Source organism: Panthera tigris, chromosome X, assembly GCF_018350195.1.
Source record: "Panthera tigris isolate Pti1 chromosome X, P.tigris_Pti1_mat1.1, whole genome shotgun sequence".
NCBI lineage: Eukaryota > Metazoa > Chordata > Mammalia > Carnivora > Felidae > Panthera > Panthera tigris.
The window spans coordinates 103,791,277-103,804,751 of NC_056677.1; positions in this window are offsets into that span (position 1 = coordinate 103,791,277).

The following is a 13,475-nucleotide window of genomic DNA, read 5'->3' on the forward strand; positions in this document are numbered from 1 at the left end:
CATTTCTATTTTCCAGTGTTTACAACTTCTGCAGCCCGATGGAAGAAGTACACATGGAGCCAATCAAACTGCAGAATACTGAAAAGGTTAAAGTTCAAAGTTATGAAATTTTTTAAGTTTATAGTCTTTCATAAACCAGAATGACATTAAAAGTACACTTCATTTTTCTGAGAATTATTATAACAAATACTAACCAGGACCAAATAATTTATTTGCACTGGAGTTTTCAAGTTGAGATCATAGTGCTATCTTTATTTACCATGGCATAAGTGCGTTTTTGTTTTTGTTTTTTGTTTTTTTTTGGTGGCTGCCACTCAATAACTAGGTAGCATATATAAAATGGAGGAGAAAGATATCCTTACATAACTATTACATTATACTATAACAATGTATTTGGATTATCACGTGTTATTGAGAGATGCTGATTTTTGTAGGCCCTAAATACAGAACTATGTAAAATGACTCTATTTCAAGATCAATGGGCCAAAACCAGAGATAAAAGAAATTTTAGACAGATTAAAGAACACTATGTCATGGGGTGCCTGGCTGGCTTAGTCAGTAGACCATGCGAGTCTTGATCTCGGGATTGTAAATTCAAGCTTCGCAATGGGTGTAGAGTTTACTTAAAAAAAAACAAAAACCACTATGTCATGTCATAAGTTGATTCCATAGCTATCACAGAACTTTGCATGTCTTTTTTGTAATGAGCTGGATGTAGTCACATTCTCCCAGAAAGACAACTGATGAGACTAAATTAAGTGAAATAACCCATTTATTTCTCTGTGGTAATATTAATTTTTTCTTATAATAATGGAGTGTATTGCATTTATCAACTCAACTCTAGATTTGAGAAGTCAGAGAAATTGTGCTTCATCATACAATCTTTTTCTTAAGTACTTGAGAAGGTGGTACTCTTACTAAAGACTGATTAAATACATATGCTTCTTCACCCACCTTTGGGGACTTCACTACTACTTAGAAAGGCTTTCTCTGTATCTTGATTTCTCAAAGAACTTATCTGTGGTACTTATTTTTATGAAGTGACTCCTCCATTGTTTTTTGAGAATGGACCAGTATCCTGTATGACTTTATGGAGGTAAACTGACTGTATTTTTCTCAACTCTGAAAATCTCTTTCTCCAAGTGGAATAAGATAATATAAAGCACACAAACCAAACCCATCAATCTTACCATAAAGGATTTTGTCCATCTAATTGTTTAATCATATAATTGATGGGGAAATATTCATTTGTAACTGACTTCATCCAACACCCTGATTTGAAAAGCTTTGACTCAGAGGCAAAGTAACACAAGGAGCACAGGACAGGGTTTGAACGATGGTGTTTGCACATGTGAAAAAAAACTCATGGAGAAAGACAGAAGATTAAAAATAGAGAGGGGTAGGACCACTGTCAGTTGAAAAGGGATGAAGTGCTTTAGAATGGAGAGCAACTGCAAATTAGAAGTACTGTGGGAAAAGTAATAAATTTGGATATAGAAAAATATAACCCAGAGAAGGTAGAAAGGGACAGTTTGAAATGAAAAAAAGTGCTATGGATTAAGTATTTAATGACAGAAAGGTTTTGTTTAGGAGCCACACATTTGAGAGGGTGGGGATGAGGTGATTAGAGAAACACTATCCAGCCTTCCTAAAAATGAATCTATCTCCACAGCTTCATTCCTTCCTATAAATATCATCTTTCCTTAGATAGCAGCCAATCTCGTACTCCCTTACGTGAAACTGGAAACTCTTTCTGTTTTAGGTTTTATCAAGCCCCCAAACTGGCTTTGACAAGCAGACACGTCATCATCAAGACTAACTTTATTAGTGAAATAAGTATGCAAAGAGTTAGGCTCACAAAAGGACATTTGCTCTTCAAATTCCGAAATAAACAAAAGCCTGAATTTTTGTTTTCTTTTTTTTTTAATTTAAACTTCAATCTTTTTTTCCCCTAGTGAGGTACACTGATCATTTTCTAATTTTGTCTTTACACTCCTCCTACTAAATCATCATTTTCTGAGGTGGAGTTGCTGGCTTTATTAATAACACTTCATCAGAAAACAGGTAATCTATTATTTTTCTTAGGTGGCAGATTTATACCTCCTTTAGGTATAAAATCCTTATACAGTGTGTTAAAATTCGTTGGTGCTCAACAGTTATTAGCAATATATTGTACAATAAGTGTACTGATAACAGTGTTTAATTCCCTAACTAAAAAGTTAATTGTTTATCCATAGAACATTGTTTTTTAAATCTGTATTAAGAATAAGTCACATCTGCAGGAAAAAGGCGAAGTACAAACAATGTTTCATAGTTAAAAAAACAACAGCAAACAAACACCTGGGCATCTGGGTGGCTCAGTTGCTTGTGCGTCTGACTCTTGGTTTCAGCTCAGGTAGTGATCCCAGAGTAGTGGGATCGAGTCCCACGTTGGGCTCTGTGCTGAGTATACAGCCTCTTTTAAGATTCTCTCTTTCTCCTTCTGCCTCTCTCCCCTGCTCATGAGTACTCTCTCCCTCTTTCTAAAATTAAAAAAAAAAAAACCTATGAGAGAGTCTTATAATGATTATAAGTAAAATCATGGATAAGCCCCAATTTAACAGAATGATATGCCTTTAAGAAAAATCTCTGAAGAAAAAAAAAAATCTTTGCAGAGATATATGAACTTTATTGCTTCAGTGCTAGACATGTCCACAAAAGAACTGAAATCTATATGCATCCCAAAGTATCCAAGTTTATGACTAGTCAACATTGCTAACCTGAGCAGTCAAATGAATTCATGCCAGTAGAAAAAGTGCACATTCTCATAAAATACAGATAAATGACAAGGCATATAGGTGTGCTGTTTTGAAGGGGTACATGCAACCCCCATGTTTATAGCAGCACTATCAACAAATAGTCAAAGTATGGAAAGAGCCCAAATGTCCATCAACAGATGAATGGATAAAGAAGATGTGGTGTACACATACAATGGAATATTACTTGGCAATCAAAAAGAATGAAATCGTGCCATTTGCAACTATGTGGATGGAACCAGAGGGTATTATGCTAAGAGAAATTAGTCGATCATATGACTTCACTTATATGAGGAATTTAAGATACAAAACAGATGAACATAAGGCAAGGGAGACAAAAATAATATAAAAACAAGGATGGGCACAAAACATAAGAGACTCTTTTTTAAAATCTTTTTAACGTTTATTCATTTTTTTGAGATAGAGAGCAGGGGAGGGGCAGAGAGAGAGAAACACACACAAAATCTGAAGCAGGCTCCAGGCTTTGAGCTGTCAGCACATAACCCGATGCAGTGCTTGAACTCACGAACCATGAGATCATTACCTGAGCTGAAGCTGGCCGCCCAACCAACTGAGCCATTCAGGTGCCCCAAGAGACTCTTAAATATAGAAAACAAACAGAGGGTTGCCAGAGGGGTTGTGGGTTGGGGGATGGGCTAAATGGGTAAGGGACATTAAAGAATCTACTCCTGAAATCAGTGTTGCACTATATGCTAAATAATTTGGATGTAAATTAAAAAAATAAAAATAAATAAATAAATAAAAACATAGATAAATGACATTACCAGGTAATTTACAAAAGAAGAAATAAAAATGGCTAATAAACAAATAAAATCCTTTACAAGTGTAAATTAAAATAAGAAATATGATTTCTTTTTTTATGTTTATTTTTGAGAGGGATGGGGAGGGGTAGAGAGAGAGGATCTGAAGTAGGCTCTGCACTGACAGCAGAGAGCCTGATGCAGGGCTCGAACTCACAAACTGCAACATCATGACCTGAGCCAAAGTCAGATGCTTAACTTAGTAGGTCACCCAGGTGCCTCAAGAAATATTTTTTCTTGTCTGTCAAATTAGCAAAGTTTCTTTTACATATTTATATCCATTTTTGGAGATGCTTTGGGCATATGGGTGCTCTCTTATACTATCTGTAGGACTATAAATGGCAGAACATTTATTGAGAGTATGCTGCAATATTAAACAGATTCCTTAGAATTATAATGTCATTTGATCCAAGAATCCCACTTGGAGTCTGACCTAAGGAAATAATCATGGGTGGGATAAATCTTTAGCTACAATTAAGCTCATCTTAGCATTATAACAGCAAAAAATTAGAAGTAAACTAAATGTGGTACATTCAAATGATAGAATATAGTGCCACTATCAGAATAATAACAAACAATTATAATTTTAAAAATAAAAACTTTCAGGAGCACCTCTCTGGCTCTGTCCACAGAGCATGCAACTCTTAATCTCGGGGTTGTGAGTTTGAGCCCCAAGTTGGGTGTAGAGATTACTTAAAAATAAAATATTAAAATTAAAAAAATAAAATAAAATATTAAAAAATAAATAAAAATTTTATAAGCATTTGAAGTAAAAAAAGTTTCAAAAGTATGTGACAGTGTGACCTATTTTTTATTTTCGCATAGCTATATTTTGAATTTTATAATAAAAAATTTATTTTTGTAAGCTTTATCTTGCCTAGAATATATGGTATAGAACTCCTAAAGATTCAAGAACTGCTAAAAATATCTGATTTAGAAAGTCTAACTTTCTAAACTTGAAGAATAATATCCAGCCATGAACAAAGTGTACCTAAATACTTTTTTTCTAATTGTTTAAGATCTTTAACATAAATCTTATAAAATCATATTTATTGATATTTCTATGCTAAAAAGAAATACAATGAACATTTAAAATCCTTTAAAAAAAAAAAATTTATTTTTGTAATTAAAACTAACAGTTGTGATAGAACAAAGATTATATATGGGTGCCTGGCCGGTTCAGTTGGTAGAACATATGACTATTGATCATGGAGTTATGGTTTTGAGCCCCAGGTTGGGTGTAGAGCTTATATAAAAGTAAAAAAAAAGGGCATTTTGTATGATTTCTAAGGTCTCTTTCAACTCTATATTGCAATGGGACAATCATATAATACAAAATAGAATGCTATAGATAATTTGTAACCAGTATTTTATTTTATTTTATTATTTTATTTTATTTTACTTTATTTGTAACCATAATTTTAAATAAGTGGATACTCAGAGAAACAGAGAAAAATATCAAGTGTGATGAGAGTAGTTATAGGTTTAAGTCAAGGAGTTTAAGTGAGACAAATTCAAGACCACTATGTTTTTGCAACATTTGATTTCTTGTCCTTGGGGAAATGAGGCCCTGTATTAGTCATGTTAGCCAAAATCTGATATTCGGCTGTTTCCACAAGACACTAAGCATCGACGGGTTAGGGCTGGATAAGACAGGTGAGGAATCAGGAGGATGAGCAAAAAATAGGATCTGGACTATACCACAGGTTTAGGTAGGCAAGGGGTCAAAAGATAGGCTAGTTGAAGTAGTATGCTGTAAGTAGATATAAATTCAGTTTAACAATCTTTTCATATATCTGCTTTTTTTTAAAAAAAAAAAGTAATCTCTACACCCAATGTGGGGCTTGAACTCATGATCCCAGGTTCAAGAGTCATATGGTCAACCAACAGAGCCAGCCAGGCACCTCCCCCCTTTCATACACCTATGCTTATAACTTCAAATTTCTTTTTTTAAAGTTTATGTATTTATTTTTGAGATAAAAACAGACCACATGAGTGGGGAAGGGGCAGAGAAAGAGGGAGAGAGAGAGAGAATCCCAAGCAGGCTCTGTGCTGTCCGCGCAAAGCCCGATGTGGGGCTTGAACTCACGAACTATGAGATCATGACCTGAGCCGAAGTCAAGAGCTGGAGGCTTAACCGACAGAGCCACCCAGGCACCCCTATCAATTCAAATTTCTTGATTTCCCATTGAACTACTGTGATTCTAATTTTAATTCTAGCAGCCTGGAAGAGCATATATAGCCAGAAAAATGTCAGAGACATGTAGGTGAATCATGTTTCTGATGTAGGCAGGAACAAAGGTGCTAGGAATTTCAAACTGCCTCAGTATCTTCCCCTTCTACACTATTTCCTATTGAATGTGAGTGACTCAAACCTGGAAGTTAAGACAAGCATGGAAAATGTAAACATTGTAAAACTGAATATAATGTAACTCAGACTGTAGAGTACCAATCATAAATTATTTTCTAGGGGTGTTTGGTTGGCTCAGTCAGTGAAACATGTGACTCGATCTCAGGATCATGAGTTTAAGCCCCATATTGGGCATGGAGCCTACTTAAAAAAAATTTTCTGTAGCCCATTATGATATTCATACCTTAAAATGACTATAAAAAGCAGGCACATCAAGAATATGATTACAAACATACAGTTTGTACACTGCACAAAGGTGTCTAGCCAAAATGGTGCAAATGGGGATTGAAATTCAGTTTGTATTCTGCTTGTTAAGGAGTATATCTGAGGAGAAGCAACTTTTCTTATTTGTCTACACCGAGTGGGTGCCCTCTTCTAATTTGTCTATAGAAGTAATAGATACTAGTGTGGCTTAAGTTCATAACCAATGGGTCCAAATAACTTCATATCTTGTTGGATATGGACTGGAAAATTGTTAAAAAGCATGATCCCAGATTAAAGAAACCACAATTTCACCATTGATAGAATTAAAAAATAATTGCCATTCAAAATGCCCAGCAAATGATCAAAGACCAGCAGACATTTAACTGCAAATTACCTGCTAAAAAGCTAACATTAGACATAGAAAAATAATTCGTATTAAAAAGTAAATTAAACCTAAAATTGACAAAAGACAGTTGCTTTAATGGTATTTACACGAAGGCAAAACAATCTCAGGAATCATTTCCCTTGTACCTGTATAAAGAATACTATTATGAGAATAATATAGAAACATAACTATAACCATAAAACCCAAAAACCAGGCTAACATTTCAAATATATTTTGGAAAATGACTGCTATGACTGATATTATTAAAATATTAAAAGTAATAACACTGAAATTTATAAGAATCTTCTGAATAATGAGCCCCCAAATATTCTTTAAATATAGTTCAACATGAAATCTACCCTTTAAAGCATATGTTGAATATCGGGTTTAAATATATTAATGAAACATTTTCCATTAGCAAAATAACTTTGCTCCTTGAATACATTTAATATACTATATTTTTTGTATTTGTTTTCCCTTTTTTTAAGGGTGAAATAGCACCAGGGTCCTTAAATGGAAATTCATCATGTCACTCAACTATATTCACATTTCTAGTGAAGAAGCTTATTTAACAATTTCTTAGAAGATGTCTCTTGGGTTTAGCTGTAGGCAGGAAATGATGTATAATTAGCACTTTTATGTGGCATTAACAAACAATCTTGTTAGTTCATTACTTTTTAATATTTGCATCAGTCCTCTCAAAGCAGATTAAGAGCAACTGTAATTTCCATATGCAAGATTCGTTAACAACAAAGCTCAGAAAATGTTCACTTTAATCAAAACCATGCCACAATAATGTATCTTCAATTTCTTTTCTCCCTGAATTCCTTTTTAGCCTATCCAGACCTCCTCCAAGTGAGAGATTTTGGACATTTTTATTTTAAAGAATGGAATGGGTATTTTAATTTGGTCTATTGTGCTCACTAAAAAAAAAAAAAGAACCAAAATTAATATTTTGTTTTGTCACTGCTTCACATGACATATATTATCCATGATTTTTTGTATTTTCAATGAAAAGATGTTGTTGGTAAACCTTTTAAAATAAATTGGTTTATTTACTTAGAAGTCCTAGCATTGAGGAAGCCATGGTGAAAGATGATGATTACAACTATGGCAAATAGTTGCATAAATAATACTTAGATATTGAATTTATAAAATTTCTTAATCTTTTATGGGCAAAGCTACAACTAATGTTACTTACGTTGCATTTTCTACACATGCTTGGTACATGTTACAGGCATTTTCTATCTGTTTTCGGTACATTAGATGAATCTGGTTGTACTAATGGATGCGTTGGAAAACCACTAGAGCTAAAGAGCTGCAAAAAGAGGAAGAATAGCACAGGGTAAGATACGAAAAGTAAGCAGGTCTTGTACAGAGGATTGTGGCCATGCAGAGCTTGGATTTTATTCTAAGTGCAATTTCAAAGAAAAAGATAGAAGAATAGTCCTGACTTACTTGACTATTGAGAAGCAGGCATGAGTGATGTCTCTGTGTATGGTGAAGTCATGTGATAGTATCAACTAGCTTTCACGTCTCCATATACAACCTACAGTAAATTCATTGTATGGTATTGCATTAGTGACTGCTCCCTATACTTAGATTTTATTCCATCACTAAGTGGAAAGTATTTAATTATTTTTATTTAAAATATAACATCAAATAGACATATTCCCCAAATGAGATATACTATTATTGTTCTTTGTACTACTACTAACGTTAAGAGCAAACTTTTATTTAATACCTTCAATTATTTTCCCTCGGAATAGGACACAAAAACCTTATTCCTTTAAATTGTGACTATACACTGAAACAGGGGTAGACTCTCTGGATCCAGAATCAAACATATCTATTGTCTAGAGAGAACATTCACCCATCCTTCACTAGATTGGCTACCAACACAGTCTTGATTTCTGTTGAGTTTGTTGTAAACAGATACACCTGGCTCTTATTTAATTTCAAGATGCTAGAAAGCTAAATATTCCCTTTATCTACTTTATGTATTCGATCATTCAAAAATCAGGCACAGGAGTTGCCTAACATTAACTTCCTTTTTGTTTATTACAAATATTCCTATTTTGTTTATTATTACAATTTCTGCTGTTTGAAAAATGTTTACTTCAAGATAGTAACATATTCTTTTATCTTCATGTCAAGTTATGGGATGCAGTTTTTAAATATTTTCATGAAAATCATTGATAACAAGAAACGTGGAACTGGTTCAATGCGGAGTCCTGAAGCATTCCTCTAGAGACCTTCCTCAAGTAAACAGTATTATGGGTATCTGCCATTTAACCAGCTATGAATGCATTCAGTTGCACAATAAGCTATTTTCCTATTTTCCCAAGAAGGGTGTAATGAACGATTTTGTTCAAGGCATTTAGTAATCAAGACATACTATGAATATGACATTTCCCCTTTAAATAGATCACATTTAAATTTTCAGTCAGGATAACGATTAATATCATCTAGAGGGGAAACAAAAACCTTCATTTTTATGTAATTATCTCCATAAGCTTTGTAAGTCCCTGAATAGTATAGGAGAGAGAGACGTGTATACATTGAAGTGACACTATTAATTAATAAGGTCTTATTTGAGCAGGAAATGGGCATATTCTTAGAAATCAATTAGTCCGATTATCTTACCATGTATTCAAGGAATTTAATGTTTGCATAGATCAAGAACTTAGGCTTCCTAACTCACATTCCAGGGTTCTTTCAACTTAGGACGCTTTCAAAAAGAGAAACAGTAGAGGATTCTACGGGTACCAATGCAGAGACTACCACCTAACCATTGTTGAACTAGATGCTAAAGAAGAAAACGCATTAAAAGACAAAACAATTGCTTCAAAAAGTTTACAATCCAGTGGCATTATTACAAACAGAAAGTAATGACAACGCTATGTTTAGAAGTACAGCTAACATTTATAATATTAACTTTTGGATTTTCAAATAACTTTTTATGATGGGAGAAGGTGCACGTTTTAAAAAGTCACACACCTGAATCAGCATAGCAGTAAGTCAACTTATACTTGAGTTTAGGCAACTACATAGTGTGTAAATAAACTGGTCTCATGAAGTTATGCCTCTTGTTCTACTCTGAGTGCAAGTTAGAACATTCTAAAGAAACTCTTCTACAAGTTAAGAGAGAATAAGAGAATACCAGGAGAGAGATAAAGTATACCCTCTTTGAACTTCTTTCACCTCAATTTCTTTGGCAAGTCTTTGTTTTCTTCTGTAGCTTTTACTAAATATTTAGTTAAAAATACAATGCCCTCTCTTCTGTCAGTGCTTCTCAGGCGAGTGCCTTCTCCTCTGTCAATGTTTCCTTAAATGTTTATACTTCGAACTCTGTCAGTGAATGAAGATGACTGATAATGTGACCACCTGCTCAAGAGACATGGTAAAAAGTTGAAATGGCACCTTTTCTACCTTTACTTGAAAATATCTTTGATATCAAATGAAATATTTCTCAAAATAATTTTCTTTATGGAAATGGAAAGATTCACAAGCTAAATTCACCTTCAGTGAATGACTCTGTCTACTGCCCTAACTCAGCTATGATATTTCCTTTCCTTTGCCTTTGTTTCCCCATTTCTTGCAATTTAAACTTCTTTAGTCTTTCTTTGAGCAACATATTGATTATTTATATTTACCCAGCACAGCTGCTTTCCTGAATGTATAGAAGTTTTGTTGTAGTTTTCTAAAAATGCTACCAGCTTCCACATTGCCTGCAGGGCTGCATCAGAGCGTGTGGTCATTGCTACCCAGAGATTGTTTCTTATTTTTTTTTTTAAACATTTTTATTTATTTTTGAGACAGGGAGAGATAGAGCATGAACAGGGGAGGGTCAGAGAGAGGGAGACACAGAATCTGAAACAGGCTCCAGGCTCCGAGCTGTCAGCACAGAGCCCGATGCGGGGCTTGAACTCACGGATCGCGAGATCATGACCTGAGCCGAAGTCGGCTGCCTAACCGACTGAACCACCCAGGTGCCCCCTTATTTTTTTTTATCAGTAGCTGATCAATACTCATAATTTCTGAGAATCTTATATATTGGATAGTTTGGGGACTTCATCCACCTGGGTCTCGGTATTATCAGAATTCAGTTTTCCTATCATCAGTAATGAACCACCAAGCAAAGATCCACTAGCAAAGAAAAGGAGGATTTATGAGAGGTAGGTGGACAATGCAAATGAGACTATTTGCTTTTTTCTCTTCAATAGGATTATAGAATTGATAAATCTTTCAACTAGAATTATTAGTGCTATTTGTAAAAATACCCATTTTTATCATATTACTGGGAAGGACTTCCTACTTATATTAGGATAAACTGTATGAAATTGGTGATTTAATAATTTTGATAGACAAAAATGGCATTTGTATATGGCTGAAACTAAGAGGTTTTTGTAAAAAAAGTTTTATATCTTACTTTATAAATTGAGATATAATTCATATGCCATAAAATTCACCCTTTTAACCCATACAGTCAGTGATTTTTAACTCACAAGATTGTGTGTGAAGATGTAGTACGTATATACAATGGAATATTATTCAGCAAACAAAAAGAATGATATTTTGCCATTTGCAACAATGTGGTTAGAACTAGACTGTTGTATGCTAAGTGAAATAAGTCAGTCAGAGAAAGACAAATATATGATTTCACTCATACATGGAATTAAAGAAACACAACAGATGAACATAGAGGAAGGGAAAGAAAAATAAGATAAAAACAGAGAGGGAGGCAAACCATAAGAGACTCTTAAATACAGAGAACAAACTGGGGGTTGCTGAAGGGGAGGTGAGGAAGTGGGAAAAATGGGTGAATGGGCATTAAGGAAGGCACTTGTTGGGATGAGCACTGGGTGTTGTATGTAAGTGATGAATCACTGGGTTCTATTCCTAAAACCAATACTACACTATATGTTAACTAACTTGAATTTAAATAAATAAATTAAAAATATGGTGAAAAGAAAATCAAATAAAAAGATTAACATTTGGAGAGTGGAAGTGAGTAATCCAAAGTCTCACAGCCATGGTAGTGGCAGAGCTGATTTTAAAACTCAGACTGGGGAAAAAACACAAAAAACAAAAAACTCAGACTGACCCTTTGTTCATAGCTCTTTCCCACAACCATGACTTAACATCTTATGGTTCAAAACACTGTATGAAATATGCAAACCGAAAGCTATAATTGAGTCCTATTTAATTAATAATACTCTATTAAAATATTTGTCCTTTTGTTTCTTCTTTCTTTTAAAATTTGCTCTACATTTTTGGATATTGCTTTAGTGTATTTAATTCATGTTTGTGTAATGACCATAATGGAACTCTTTTTTTTTTTTTAATCTCTTTTGAGATTGAGCTATGTTTGAGATAGATAGCATTCTCACTTAATATTGAGCCAATCATTTGGTTACAACTGAATGGACTCCTTTCTGTTTTCTGCATTTCTTTTCTCTGAAAGCAAGAAGACTGGACTGCTTTTTACAATTGTAATTGCTAGTAGCTCTTTAGTACAACCTGTTCCATGAAAGGGATAGGCAAAGAAGTGTGCTTGAGTGCCAGGTTAAAAGCCTGTTTTTTTTAAAGGGCCAGATGTAGCATTTCCTTCTCTATTTTACACTGTACAAAATTTTATCCCATGAAAATGTAAGGAAAATAGTTTCACTATAAATCCTATTTCTTTTCTCTAAGAGAATCTCAACAATAGGGATTTCCTGTTTTTGTTTCTGTTTTTCTTTTTCCATCCATTTTTGTCTGCCTTGTTTTCTCTTTGTTTTTTTTAACTACATACACACAGACACACTACTTTTTTATATATGCAATCTGATCTCAAAAATTTAGTACCAGTTTTTAATATGCAGCTTAAATATCTCATCTTTCCTCTCTAAGTACATGAAGTTTTGGGCTGCTGGAGGTCTATTTCACCCGTTTTGGATATAACTGAAGTATCCTAACAGATCTAAACCATTCTGACACCTTTTCCTGGAATGGTTACAACAGCTTGCAAAGGCAGAGAATTTAAAAAGGGGTTTAATTTTTTTTTAATGTTTATGTATTTTTGAGACAGAGAGAGACACAGCATGAACAGGGAAGGGGCAGAGAGAGAGGGAGACACAGAATGTGAAGCAGGCTCCAGGCTCTGAGCTGTCAGCACAGAACCCGACGCGGGGCTCGAACTCACGAACTGTGAGATCGTGACCTGAACCGAAGTCGATCGCTTAACCGACTGAGCCACACAGGCGCCCCAAAAAGGGGTTTAAAAGTAGAAACAAATAAGGAATATTTCTACCCTGGAGTGCTAGATTTTTGCTATGTTTGAGCACAAACATTCATGAGCTTTCTAATGAAGACAGTTTTCCACTTTGTAGTGCTCATAGACTGTAAGTCAGGGCTAATATTCAACTAGTGTCCACCAGTATAGCCATAGAGGCTGTTTGTAGCTGGTCTTCCCTGATTGGTTGAGGTCCTATTTCAGACCTGTTGTAAATATTTTGACTTTCACTTCTGATATAGACCAATTGTTCAGGACATGTAATACTATTCTTTGTCCTAAAGACAGTTAACTGTCTTCCACATACAGAGGATGTTCAATAGTACAAAACAACAAAAACGATATTAACAGCAACGAAGACAATGGCTATCAATTAGATAGTACTAAAAAAATTAGGTAGTATTTACCATTTGCTTGGCACTGGTCTAGACATTTTACATGTATTAACCCACTTAATTATTACAAAACCTTTATGAGAAACATTCTATTTTACAGATGAGAAAACTGAATCAGGAAGAGCTTAAATAACTTAATCAATGACACATAACTAATGAATGTTAGAACTGAATTCTTATACAATTTA